This window comes from Hordeum vulgare, chromosome 2H (assembly GCF_904849725.1).
Source record: "Hordeum vulgare subsp. vulgare chromosome 2H, MorexV3_pseudomolecules_assembly, whole genome shotgun sequence".
Lineage (NCBI taxonomy): Eukaryota > Viridiplantae > Streptophyta > Magnoliopsida > Poales > Poaceae > Hordeum > Hordeum vulgare.
This window is the reverse complement of record NC_058519.1, coordinates 186,217,258-186,230,649: the sequence shown is the minus strand read 5'-3', so window position 1 is coordinate 186,230,649 and position 13,392 is coordinate 186,217,258.

Below are 13,392 nucleotides of genomic sequence, written 5' to 3'. Positions count from 1 at the left end.
TGTAGAGGGGGTGAGATTAGCATAGAACAATGGTCTAAGAGTAATTACACTACCCATATGAATGCAACACACAAGTATCACACCACACATTTTATTCAATACCATCACAAAGGTTCACACGAGGATACAAAATTCGATAATCCTAAACATTGGCCTAAAACGTATAACGATAAAGTAAATTTGGTGGTCTAGTCTAAGTGTCCTCCTCAGAATAGCATGGTGGCGGGTCCTTCGGTGGAGCTTTCTTCATAGTCCTCGTCGTTGCTGATCAAGGGGGCTACGTCTCCTTCGGGATGAAGGCTCTCACCCATGTCCAGTTCCTCCTCCAGGTATGCAACTCGAGTCTTCAGCTTCTCGATCCGCTCCAGAAAGTCCTTCACCTCCAGCTCATGTTCATAGTGGGCTTCCCGGGCTGCATCTTCAAGTTCAAGCTCGCGGAGTGACAGTTGCTTGATCTTCCTGCTGTCCTTGATCACGTGATACTCCAGAGTCCCGCTGTGCTTCTCCAAGGTCTGGGCATAAGACAAGAGAGCGTCCTTGGTCTTGCTTGAGAAGATATCTCCGTCTTCGTTTCTCCGGGATATGGTGAATAGGTCTGGAGAAATAGGGCAGCCTTTGTATTCTTCCTTGATACGTCCGAGTGCACAATGGATCGCCATGTCCCTTCCGAGATTCCAGTTGGGTGCGATGAACTTGAAATCCATCGGCTCAGTGCGCGGCTGGAATGTCCTTCCGGGAATGTGCACCTCGATCCTGTAGCGTGAATCCTCCGGGTAATACGAACTTGGCTTCCCTGTGATAGTCGGCAGAGGAATCCTCAAATCCTTGGTGATCTGCACCAGCTCCTTTCCGAACGGCATAGTGGTGTCGGGCTGGCAAAACTCCGTGAACTTAACACGGATGAAGGTGGCCATCTAAACATTGGAAAATCGGAGAGAACTCAGGAATGATCAGAAGAGGAAATAGAAGATTTATAGACATAAGAGAAAATAGTTTTCTTCCTAAGGCTTTTCCATTCCTAGAGGTTACGTCCTAAGGTCAGCGTGTGCTCTGATACCATTTCTGTAGCGACCGGACTCCAGACGAGTCAAGCCTCTGGTGTTTCCGTATCATCCCAAGATCATGCTGGTACACACACAGTACATAATGTATATATTCAAGAGTTCAATCACACAACTTTATTAATCGAAATCTCATAAAGAGTACTTTATTACAATAAAGGATTACAATAAAGTGGCTGAAGGCCAACTCATGAGATATCTAACGAAGACTAAGCGGAAGCATCAGGTAGACGAGTCCATCCGACTCCAAGGGCATGTCACTAACCGTAGATCGTAGCCTCACTCCTGGTCGTAAAAGTACTCCGCAACATGATACGTTGCAGCCGTGTAGGTGAGCATATTGAATATGCTGGCAAGTCATCAAAGAGAGGGGGTAAAATAATAATCAACTATCTCTACATGCATATTTGGCCGGTGGAGCTAATTTTTGCATAAAGCCAGTTTTATCCTACAACAAGAGGGGTTGAAAGCAAAATATTACTACAATGTTTGTTGTTAACGAGATGCTTCCGCCAACCAATTCTCGTAGCCGAATAGTTGTTAACACCCACATCATTATTAAGTTGTCTCGAGAGTTCAGGGGAAATTCAATGCCTTCGGCTCAAGTTGTCCATGACCGTGGACACGGCTAATCGATTAAGTTGGGCACTCTGCGGAGTTTTGCACACGTTCCCCACAAGATTTGATCGCCTCCGGGTTTGTCCTCGCACTTCAGGGTGTTTGAAGACCGGATGATCAAAACATGGTCTTTCAACGGGTCCCTCTGAATCCCTGTCGGTGCCCATCCATTCCTACCGTTCTTCTACATCTGCTAGCACCGCCTGTCCAGAGTCGCCGCGTTGTCCAACCAAGCCAGAGCCCATAATGACTTGTGGCTATGCAGGTAAGCCTTGAGTCTTGAAGTCTCCGTCCGTCTCTTCGAGCCTGGGTGAAGCTTTCCGAAGGATGACATGGCCTCTCCAGCATCCCGGGCATCCACTGGGTTCTCCAGGGAGCCGATCAACCGTCCTTCACCCAGAGTTCCATTGCGTCCGAGGTCTTGAAAATCTTGTCTTAGCCGGTCTTGATTATTATATCAACCTCGCATCACTCGTGATATACACTCAACCGATAACCCGTCTACTCAAGCATAGCATTAAGAAATTATCGGCCCGGGGCCAAGTATCGGGGTTGTTGTGTTCCTACCACATGATACTACAACTTATACTAAAGTTTCCAAGTACCTAGGCAGCATGCAATTGGGCAAAGAAAGGTGATCTACCATGCATCGAAAACATAGGTAAAATAACATGATCAAAATGACTTGCCTTGATGATAGTTGTCTTTCTCGAGCGCTTCTAAGTAACACGCTTCGCACTCCAGATGATCCACCGATACAAACGCAAAGCACACCATAAGCACTTCAATCATGCAACAAGTAGAAATAACATCACGAGTAAGGATTTGCTAAAGCCTAAGCAAAAGAATTCATCACGTGCCGGTATGGCAGAAACTTCTTTCTGTTGAAAACACCAGTAAAAATACTTTACATTTTTTGAAACTTCTACAACAGTAAGATTTTATCACTAGGAAGTAGTAGAAAAAAGAATCAACTCAAAATCATTTTTTAAAATCCTGGAATAGGCAAAACAAGGTTTAAACTAAATCTGATCTAACTTATATTTCAAAATTTCAAACATCGACAAATTATATGTTTTTAAAAACTACAGGAAATTTGTGAGCTACTGGAAAAAGAATCAATGTCATAGGACTTCGGGATAAAAAGTTGTGGCCCAAACAAAACAGAAATTTTCTGTTTTTGCAAATATGCAGAAAAAAACAGAAGTTAACTAGTATCTAACAGGGGGTACACGTGGCATGTTGCTATAGGCTGCGGTTGCTGTTTGTTGCAAAGTTTTGAGCAAACGGCCGGAGCTAACTAAAACTTGCTGGCTAAAAGAATAAGTGAATATAAACCGTTGGTTTTCTAATCTAAACCGAAGAGTTACACTGGGATCTAATCTAGGCCATTGAGTAATGATCTAATGGCTACAAAACAAAAAAGAGAAATAACAGAGGGGGAGATGAGTCTACCGTGGCTGGGGGTAGTACTCCGGCGGGGTGGGTGGTCGCTGGCGAGGGAGGGAGCTCCGGGGCGGTGGAGGAGTCGGGGCGGCGGCGGTGGGGGTGGTACTCCTCCTCGGGGAGGCGGCGGTGGAGCGAAGAGGGAGTCGGGGCGCTGCGTGAGTAGGGCGATGGAGGTGGCAGCAGCTCGGGCTCCTGCTGCTACCGGCGAGGGTGGCTCGGGCGGGGGTTTGATGGGGAAGGGGTGGGAACGGGGGCGGCCGGGGGTAGGCTCTTATATAGGCCAGGGGAGGGAGTGGAAAGGAAAGAGGAGAAGTGCATCGGGGAAGGAAATCCCGAGGTCTGCGGGCAGCTCGGTTTCGGGCTTGGTTTTGGTAGGAGGAGGAAGAAAGGTGGTCGCGGGAGGGAGAGGCTCGGGCGGTGGGGTCCATTGGGCAGAGAGAGGGAGGCGGGGAAGGGTGGGGTTGTTGGCCGACAGTTAAGGGATTTAGATCCCGGGGCTGTAGGATTCGGCCCAAGCCTAAGATGCGCTCGGGGGCGGTTCTAAAGAAAAAAAAATACCTTCCTAATTTCTAACTTTTTCCGAAACAGAAAACAAAAGCTAATAAAAAGGAAATAAATCAAAATATTAATATAGGGTATTATATACCAAAAAATTCAGAAAAATATCCTCTACCCGAATAACATTTTTCCAAACCAAAATAAAAACTTAAAAAAATGTTTTTTTCAGAAATTCCCAAATTTTCTTTATTTCTTTTTGCAATTATTTTTGCAAATGAACTTTGGGTTTCTTGGCTCCAATATTTCAGAAATTTTCCCGCACTTTGGAGGGTCTTTTTCCTCCGCTCTCTCTCTTGCGTGCAAGAGAGTATTTTCTCCGGGCTTTTCTCGTGCGAGGGAAAATGGAAATGCAAAACAAAAAGACAAAGGAAAATTCACGTGCTATATTTATTTCAAACAATATGCATAGATGCTTAGCTACAATGTAAAACATTCCCAATTAGGAAAATTGGGATGTTACATCCCTACTTGGTGATGTTAACTTTCTCAAACATGCATGTACATGGCATAAACAAATTCCTTTCATTTTTCTGATCATTTTTCATATATAATTTATTTTAATCCGATTTATAGTTTATTTTCTCTGATTTTTAGAAGTTTAAGTATTTTAGGAAATTCATAAATTATTTCCTGATTTATTTTAATTTCAGAAAGCCATTATTGCGTGAGTATGATGTCAGGCTGACCTCAGCAGGTCACCATGCTGACTCGGGTCAAACCTGACCAGTGGAGCCCACTCGTCATTGGATCACGTAACAAATTATAAACTAACTAATAGTTATTAGGCTCTAGGCCCAGTGGTGAGTGCCTCATTAGGTTAGTTAATCTACTTATTAAATTAGGACCTAACTTCTTAATTAACCAGGGGCCAGGCCCACACGTCACCGAAACAGTGGTGGCAATTAGTGCCAAATCTAATACCTGACGGGCGGACCCACATGGCAGTGGCTCAGGCCGGCAAGGTAGACGACGACGACCAACAGGGCGAAGGAGGCACGCCGGAATCGGAGCACCGACATCCATTCAAGGCACGGATGGGTGGACTGTTTTCATGGGGGTGCGGCTCTTCGGATGGAGGTCTTGGGGCTGTCGGGGAAGGCTTCCAGCACCAACTACGGCAAGCTCTAGTGGAGGCGGCACTCACGAGCATGCGGCATAGGGCTGCGATGCTCGGGGGGAAAGGCTAGGCACTGCGTTGGCCTCCTGGAGGCACCAGGAGCATGACGTGGTGCCATGGCAAGACCGGATGAAGCTCGGGCCACGTCGGCGACGAAGCCGTACGGTGGCAAGCTCGGGAGGCTGGGGAAACCACGGCTATAGCACACAAAAGAAGAGGGGGCGAGAAAAGAGCTCACGGGGAGGCTGATGGCAAGCTCAGTGGGCTCGGGGCGCTCTGGACGTCGCGAATCGGAGCCGACGGCCGATGGTGCCGAAGGTTGGGAATGAGCTCGATGGCTGCGACGTCACGCTCCTCTTCTTCATTCCGTCGGCTTAGAGAGGAAGAAGAGTAATGTGGAGCTTCTGGGCTGGGCGAAAAGCTTAGTGATGGCCGATGGCCGCAGTGGTGCTCGTCGGCGCTCTCGGGCGGCTCGAGCGTGTGCGAGGGAGAGATCCAGAGGGGGAGAGTGAGAGAGAGACCAGGGGGGGTGCGTGGCGTCCTTAGCCAGCTCCAGGCGGCTGGAGGCAAGCAGGAGGTGGCCGGGAACGGCTGTCCGCTCGACAGCAAGGTGCTTCTCCTTCTAGCAGAAGGTAGAAGAAGCTCCACGCAGTGTGGTATGGGCCTGCTATTGCCCTAGGCCAGGTAAGTTTCTTACCTTTCATTTTATCCTATTTTGCTTCTGTTTTCTAATAAATTCCCTTTGTTTTATTTTGTTTGGGTAAAAATCGTAAATCCAAAAACCCAAAAATAATTTATAGGATATACTATGAATATTCCAAAGTCCAATAAAAAGTTTCACCATTTTTGAATCAACTAAAGTATTTATCATCTGTTATTCGTCATTTTCAGCAACTTTGTTGGTTTGTTTAAAATTCCAGAAAAGGTTGATAGAAAAAAGATCACCCGTATTATGTTGTTTCCAACATTTATCAAACAGGGTGAACATTTTTTAAGGCCTCTTTGGTTTATTGAAAACAAGTTTGGTTGAACCTATTTGAATTATTATTTGGTGGGGAAGTTTGATCATCCCCATTTAAAATTAAACTGAATTTATCCTGATGCAAGATGATGATGCAACTAGGCATGCCGTGATAGATTTTGGAGCCCTCGAGTGCCTCATAGGGTGTGTTTCTTTGTGGACTCGTATTCTAACCTAGAAAACTTCATTATACATACTCATGTCTATTTTGACCACCACATCGCGTGTTTCTCCTCTTTTATTGTTTCGAGCTATTTTTCTGATAGATCTAGATCGTCAGGACAACATCACGCTCGTTTAAGGACAAGTTCTTCGAGAAGGTCATTAACCCTTACCTCCCAGAGGTGATGACCCACCCTCAAACCATTGAGATGCATGAGGAGGTCCTTCACATCCTTGACATACAAGGGCCAAAGAAGGAGGTAAGCGAGAAGGCCATGCTCACAAAAGTGGAGCAAGAGATCTTCAAGTGCCAAGGGATAGTGGAGCATGGGCTCTGCGCCAATCACTCCATGATTGTGGATTCTTTTCGTAAGAATAAGAAGGAACACAATGAAATCGTGGAGATGATCTTCAAGCTCCATTACCAGCTCCAAGATCTTTGGGCTCAAAGTTATGGTCTGTAAAACCGAAACTGTGAGTATGAATATTGTTTCAATAGGATGGGCATAGCTGCAAATTTCAGTATTCCAGATACAAGTTCTTCCTTCCTCGGCGGGGAACCAATGCCATGGAAGATGTAAAAAGCTTACTCCATCATCACGACCATCACCCAAGAAGAACGCTTGAGTATATGGGTATGGGAACCACCCCTAGCTTGTTCCAATCTTGGGGAGGGGCCCCATTGTCATATCACCCTCACTTTTATCATTACCATCTATCTTAGTTTGATCCTTAGTTATGTCGTGACTAAGAGAAATAAAACTTCATATTCTTTTTGCTTAGATATTTTGCTTTGAGATCTATCAATCCTTGTAACCGAGTGTGAGAGTTATATAATAAAGATTAGTTGAGCTTGTGTTCTTTACTCTCATGCATCTATTATGATAATATCAAAATAAAAGAAATAAAAAGATCATATGCTAATCCCATTGGGAGTAATGACTTCACACAGAAAAAAAGTATAAGTGATAAAAGTTGTTGAGAATAAACAAACACAACATTAGTCATTGATACAATCTATGAAAGATTATGATAGAGGAGAGGAGATTCACATATAAATACACTATCTTGGACATATTTTATGATTTTGAGCCCCCACCAAATATTATATAATGAGTAAGTGTTGACGTTGGACATGGAAGATAACATAATGACGATGATAGTTTACATTTTCATAGAAGTTATTTTTTCATGGATCCTTTGCCATGGGGTGCTTGCTTTAGAACTTTTTCTAGAGAAAATTTTCCGCACTAAGTACAAATACTACTTGTGCACCCATAACCCCTAAATCCAGTTTCTTGCCATGAGAGTCCACCATATCTACATATGAATTGAGTAAGATCATTCAAGTAAGTTTTCATCAGTGCACCAAGCAATAAAAAATGTTCATAAACATGTATGATCTATTATTGTAAGGGAAAATAATCTTTGTAAGATCTTGTGATGGGAAAGAAATAAAAGCAAAAAATTGCATAATAAAGTTTTCTATCATAAGGGGCAATATAAAGTGGCATTCCTTTGCATTAAGAGTTTACACATCCAACTTAAAAGCACATGGCATCCTTTGATTCCCTTTGCGAAGGGCTTATCTTTTATCTTCATGCATTTAATTTTATTCAAGAGTTAGTAAGGCTTATCCTTATTCCAACCTATTAACTCTCTAGTTGGTGATAACCCAAAAGTATAGGGCATGAATCATAGTCCTTTCGATAACTAAGAGTGACGAACCCAACGAGGAGCAGAAGGAAAAGACAAGCGGTTTTCAGCACGGTATTATGTGCAAGTGTTGTAAGTAACAATAGTAGATAGTTTTGTAACAATATAATTCGTAACAAGTAACAAGTGGAGATCATAGCAAAGGTGCAGCAAGATTGCCGAATCCTTCTATAGCAAAGGGCAGGCTGGAGAATACTCTTATATTAAGCAAGCGCTCCGAGGACACATGGGAATTTCTGTCTAGTCATGATCATGATGTTGAGTTGATTCACATTCACTACTTTGATAATTTCATATGCGAGTAGACCGTAGCTAAGGTGTTTTTCTTACTTGAACTAACAACCTACTTATGATTACCCTCTCTCGCAAGCATCTGCAACTATGAAAGAAGAATTAAGATAAATATAACCATAGCATGAAACATGTGGATCCAAATTAGCCCCTTATGAAGCAAACCATAAACTGGGGTTTGAGCTTTTATCACTCTAGCATCACATCATCTACATGGTACTCCAGAATGACTTCTCTTAGGCCCATAGCATGGTAAAGTATCATGTAGTCGATATTCACATGAAACCACTAAAGGAAGTAATAACATACATATCATCAAAATATTGAACGAATACCAACTTCACAAGATTACTTATAACAACACTCCTCCCATGTCCTCAGGAACAATAGTAACTACTCACACTTCATCAACATGTTCAAGATCAGAGGTGTAATAATAAAGATTAAGGATCTAAACATAATAGGTTCCCAAGTAATCCAACAAGCATCAACTCCAAGATGTAATCAACACAACTAGTAACCCGCATGTACCAATGTGTGGTTTTGGGATAAAGATTGAATACAAGAGATGAACTAGGATTGGAGATGAGATGGTGCTAGTGAATATGTTGATCAAAATTGGTCCTCCCACGAAGGAAGAAGTGTGGGTGATGACGATGACTTCTATCTCCCCCTCCCTGAGAGAATTCCCCCAACAAAATCTAATTCGCGAAGGGGAAAACGACATCTGCAGAGGTTTCCGCCTCAAGATGTTGGAGCTTCATCCCGAAAGATTTCTGATGATTTTTTCTAGGGTGAAACACACCATATAGGAGAAGAGAGGGGGCGGGAGACCCGCAGGGGCCCCACATGCCATGAGGGTGCGGCCTCGGGGGCGCCCTGTTTGTTGTGGCCAGCAGGTGGCCCCCCATATGGTATATTGTTGCCCAAAAATTCTTAAATATTCCACAAAAATTCTCCCTAAAGTTTCAAGTCATTTAGAGTGTGCTGATTTTTTCCCCTTTTCTCGGTTTTCAGGACCAGAATTCTAGTTTCCAGATATTTCCCTCTTCGTGATGTACCTTGCATATTTAGAAAGAAAGAGCATAAGAATCATATGATAGTGTGGAATAATGGAAAAGAATAACATGAATATCAGTCAGAAATCATGATGCAAAATGGACGTATCAACTCCCCAAAGCTAAACCTCGCATGTCCTCAAGCAAAGGCCGAGCTGGAGAATAATGACCACATGAATTGAGATAGAGGAGTCAATAAAAAAACAGAATACGAACATACAAGCATCATGTATTTTATCATAGCAACAAGTTTTTCATCATATAGCTTCTCATGAATAACTAACAATCTATTCACAAATGAAGGACTATGAAGCATAAACTTTATTGAGAACGGACAAACAATGTCATTATTCATTGGGATAACCATGGCTATCATAGTCGAGAGAAGAGTCTAAGTAAGAGCTTGTATTTCTAGCAAGTTCACATAGTCAACTACATTGTAGCCTTCTATGATTGTTTACACACACATTGCACATTATTGGAACTAGTGATTCCGTGGGACACATAGGAAGATGGGGGATCTATTATTCTTGCCACCCAACTTATTTACCTCAAGGATAATGTCAATAGTAATGAATCATGATCACTATCATTCAAGTGGATATATTATTCTGGATCTTTCCTTAACACGTAATTCTTGCCACTAGAGAGTTGATAGGTAGGAACAAGGGACCATATTATTGACTCTTGCACAAAAATAAAATTTTGTAAGAATGTAAAAGATAGACCCTTCGTAGAGGGAAGCAGAGGTTGTCATGAGCTTTTATTTGTTTGATATGTACAATCTCTTAACTCTAGTAGGAAAACCCTTATACGTAGGAGTCTAGTTGTAGCGCTGGAATATGGCAAGCACTGTTGCTACTTAGCAGTAGTGCTAGATCTTCCAAGCACTACTGGTCATGGCCTTAGCAGTAGCGCTTGATATGTAAAAAGCGCTAGTACTAAACGTGGCCCAACGCTACTGCTTATAGGTTACTATAGCGCTACCGCTAACGTAGGTACTGTTAACATAGGTACTAGTAGCGCTTTAATTCCAGCGATACTGCTAACATGTTAGTTGTAGCGCGTTAGTAGTAGCGCTGCCCCCACCGCTACTACTAAGGGTAAAACCAATGCTACTACTAAGCTTTCTCATAGTAGTGTTGACGGGGATACTACCAAGAGCGGAGATTAGCCGTCTCCAAGATATTTGGGGCCGCCTCACCCCCCAAGGAGGCTAGCGATAGCCGGCCCATTCGGCCGACCCAAGTTCGGCCGGCTAGCGATAGCCGGCCCCGCCTGCTCACGAGTTCGGCCGGCTGGAGACCGTCGGCCCCACTTCGGGCCCGTACGTACCTGGCCGTCTGGCGGTAGCCGACCACCCCTTCGACACATACACTACCGCCTAGCAAGGCTCGGTCGACCGGCTACCCCCTAGCCAGCCGGACGGCCGGCTCCCGCGCGTCCCATTCGGTCGTACCGTCGTAAGCAGACAAGATAAGATGAATGATCATAGGGAATCATGGCAGCAGTACACGCTGACATGTATGGCAGTGCTGCGGCGCCATGATGGGTGGGTTAGCGAGGGTACATGTATCCCGACCTTGACCGGGAAAGGAGGTCATGTCCCACGTTTTCCTCTGACGCCCTCACCGTGACAACTTGGTGCATCGTCCGCTGTTGCACATGATGAGCGGGCCCCGTGGCAAGACCCAACCATAGGTGGGCCCCGTAGCTGGCCCCCACCTCACAATCCTACCATTACCACTGTAACTCCTGGCTGCACTATAAAGCCCCGCCCCTGCCCACAGAGAGGGGCACATTCACAAGGTTCCATATGTTCACACTTTCATCCAGTTTAGGCTCCCACCACTACTCGTAGAAGACTACCTAAGGCAGCGAGACCGGCAACCAGTGCTCCGTCTCCCTCCTCACGAACAGCACAAGGAGCAACCTTTGTATTGCGATTACCATATAGTCACATAGGCAGGACTAGGGGTTTTACCTCATCGGAGGGCCCTGAACCTGGGTAAACCGGTGTTATGTGTGTTGCGCCTACACCAGTTCCCAGAGGACATCGGTGCCCATCGGCCCCAATCCACGAGTTAGGCCACCCCACGGTAACTGTCCCGGAAATACCACGACAGTTGGCACCAACCTTGGGACCGATATCTACGCCGGCCGGAGTAACATTTAGGGAGGGACCCTTCATCCCTTCTGGCATGCGCGTGGAGCACGGCCTGGTCGTGCGCTACAACGCTCTCGACTGCGTCAACGACAACGCCCGCCGTCTGGAGGACGCGAACTTTCCCGTTGACGGATCCATCATCACCTCCGGGTCTCACCGCGTCTACATGATGGTCGTCTCCGACGGCTACGCCGCCGAGGAGCTCAGTTGCGATGAGCTCCCGCCGATGGGCGACGACGACCTCTCTTGTAGCACCGACGACCTGTGCAACCGTGTGGAGGTGTTCACCGTCACCTCGCTTGGTGGAGCATCTCGGTACCGAACCCCGATCCACGCGGCGATGGACACACTATGCACCCCCATCCCTTAGGTGGCCAACCCTCGGTCGCCACCCAAGAGCTTGACGACCACTGCTTGCAGCTGCTCCACAAGGCGGAAGCGTTGGAGGCTACTCAGCGTGAGTTTGAGGTTGCTCGACGCTAGTTTGAAGCGGCCCACGGTTTCATGCCGGCTGCCCCGAGGCCCAGCCAGTGGGATCGCGTGCAACGCTGAGGAGGCACAGTCGGCCAAGTGTTGGCCGGCGACTGCTACGACAACAAAAGTTCTTCCCTCATATTGAGAACCAAGGTATTAATCCAGTAGGAGAATCTCGTCATGTCCAGAGTACCTGCGCAAACACAAAAGAGCTTGCACCCAACGCTATAAAGGGGTTGTCAATCCCTTCAAGATTGTTTGCAAAGTGAGATCTGAAGGCGGAAAGTGCTACGAAGTAAAACGTGTAAGGCTGAAAGTATGGTGTGGAGTACACCCTGGGGCCATAGTGTTCACTAGAGGCTTCTCGCAAAATAGCAGGTATTACGGTGTGTGAACAAATTACTGTCGAGCAATTGATACAACCGCGCAAAGTCATGAAGATGTCTAAGGCAATGATCATACATATAGGCATCACGTCCGAGACAAGTAGACCGATCCTTTCTGTATCTACTACTATTACTCCACACATCAACCGCTATCCAGCATGCATCTAGTGTATTGAGTTCATGACGAACAGAGTAACGCCTTTAGCAAGATGACATGATGTAGAGGGATAATCTCAAACCAATGATGAAAACCCCATCTTTTTACCCTTGATGGCAACAACACGATGCGTGCCTCGCTACCCCTTCTGTCACTGGGTGAGGTCACCGCACGGTATGAACCCAAAACAAAGCACTTCTCCCATTGCAAGAATCATAGATCTAGTTGGCCAAACATAACCCACAACTCGAAGAGAATTACAAGGATATGAAATCATGCATAAGAGAGATCAGAAGGAACTCAAATAAGACACATAGATAATCTGATCATAAATCCAGAATTCATCGGATCTCAACAAACACACCACAAAACAGGATTACATCGAATAGATCTCCATGAAGATCATGGAGAACATTGTATTGAAGATCCAAGAGAGAGAAGAAGTCATCTAGTTACTAGCTATGTACCCGTAGGTCTATGGTGAACTACTCACGCATCATCGGAGAGGTCATGGTGTTGATGAAGAAGCCCTCCGTGTCCGAATCCCCCCTCCAGCAGGGCACCAGAACGTGCCCCAGATGGGATCTTGCGGATAGAGAAGCTTGCGGCGGTGGAAAAGTACTTTCGATGATCTCCTGAGTTTTTTGGGATTTTTAATGAATATATAGGCGCAAAACCTAGGCCAAAGGGGCCTCAGGGAGCCCACAAGCCAGGGGGCCGCGGCCTCCCCCCTGGCCGCGCCATGAGGGCTTGTGGGGGTCCCTGGTGGGCCCCTGCCCTGATTCTCCGGCTCTCCGATCTTTTTCTATTCTGGAAAAATAATCTTTTTGGCAGTTTCATTCCGTTTGGACTCTGTTCAAAATCCTCCTCTGAAAGGGGTCAAAAACATGGAAAAATAGGAACTGGCACTTGGCACTGAGTGAATAAGTTAGTCCCAAAAAATATATAACAGGCATACAAAACATCCAAAGTTTGACAAGATAATAGCATGAAACCATCAAAAATTATAGATACGTTGGAGACATATCAGCGACCGCCCCGTCTATGGCACCCCCGTCAAGAACATGCAAGCCGCACAGGCTGCCATCGACGAGCTCAAGGGCCTCGACGATCCGTCTTGCGACGCTAACATTGGGGGTATGCGGATGAGTGGTGCT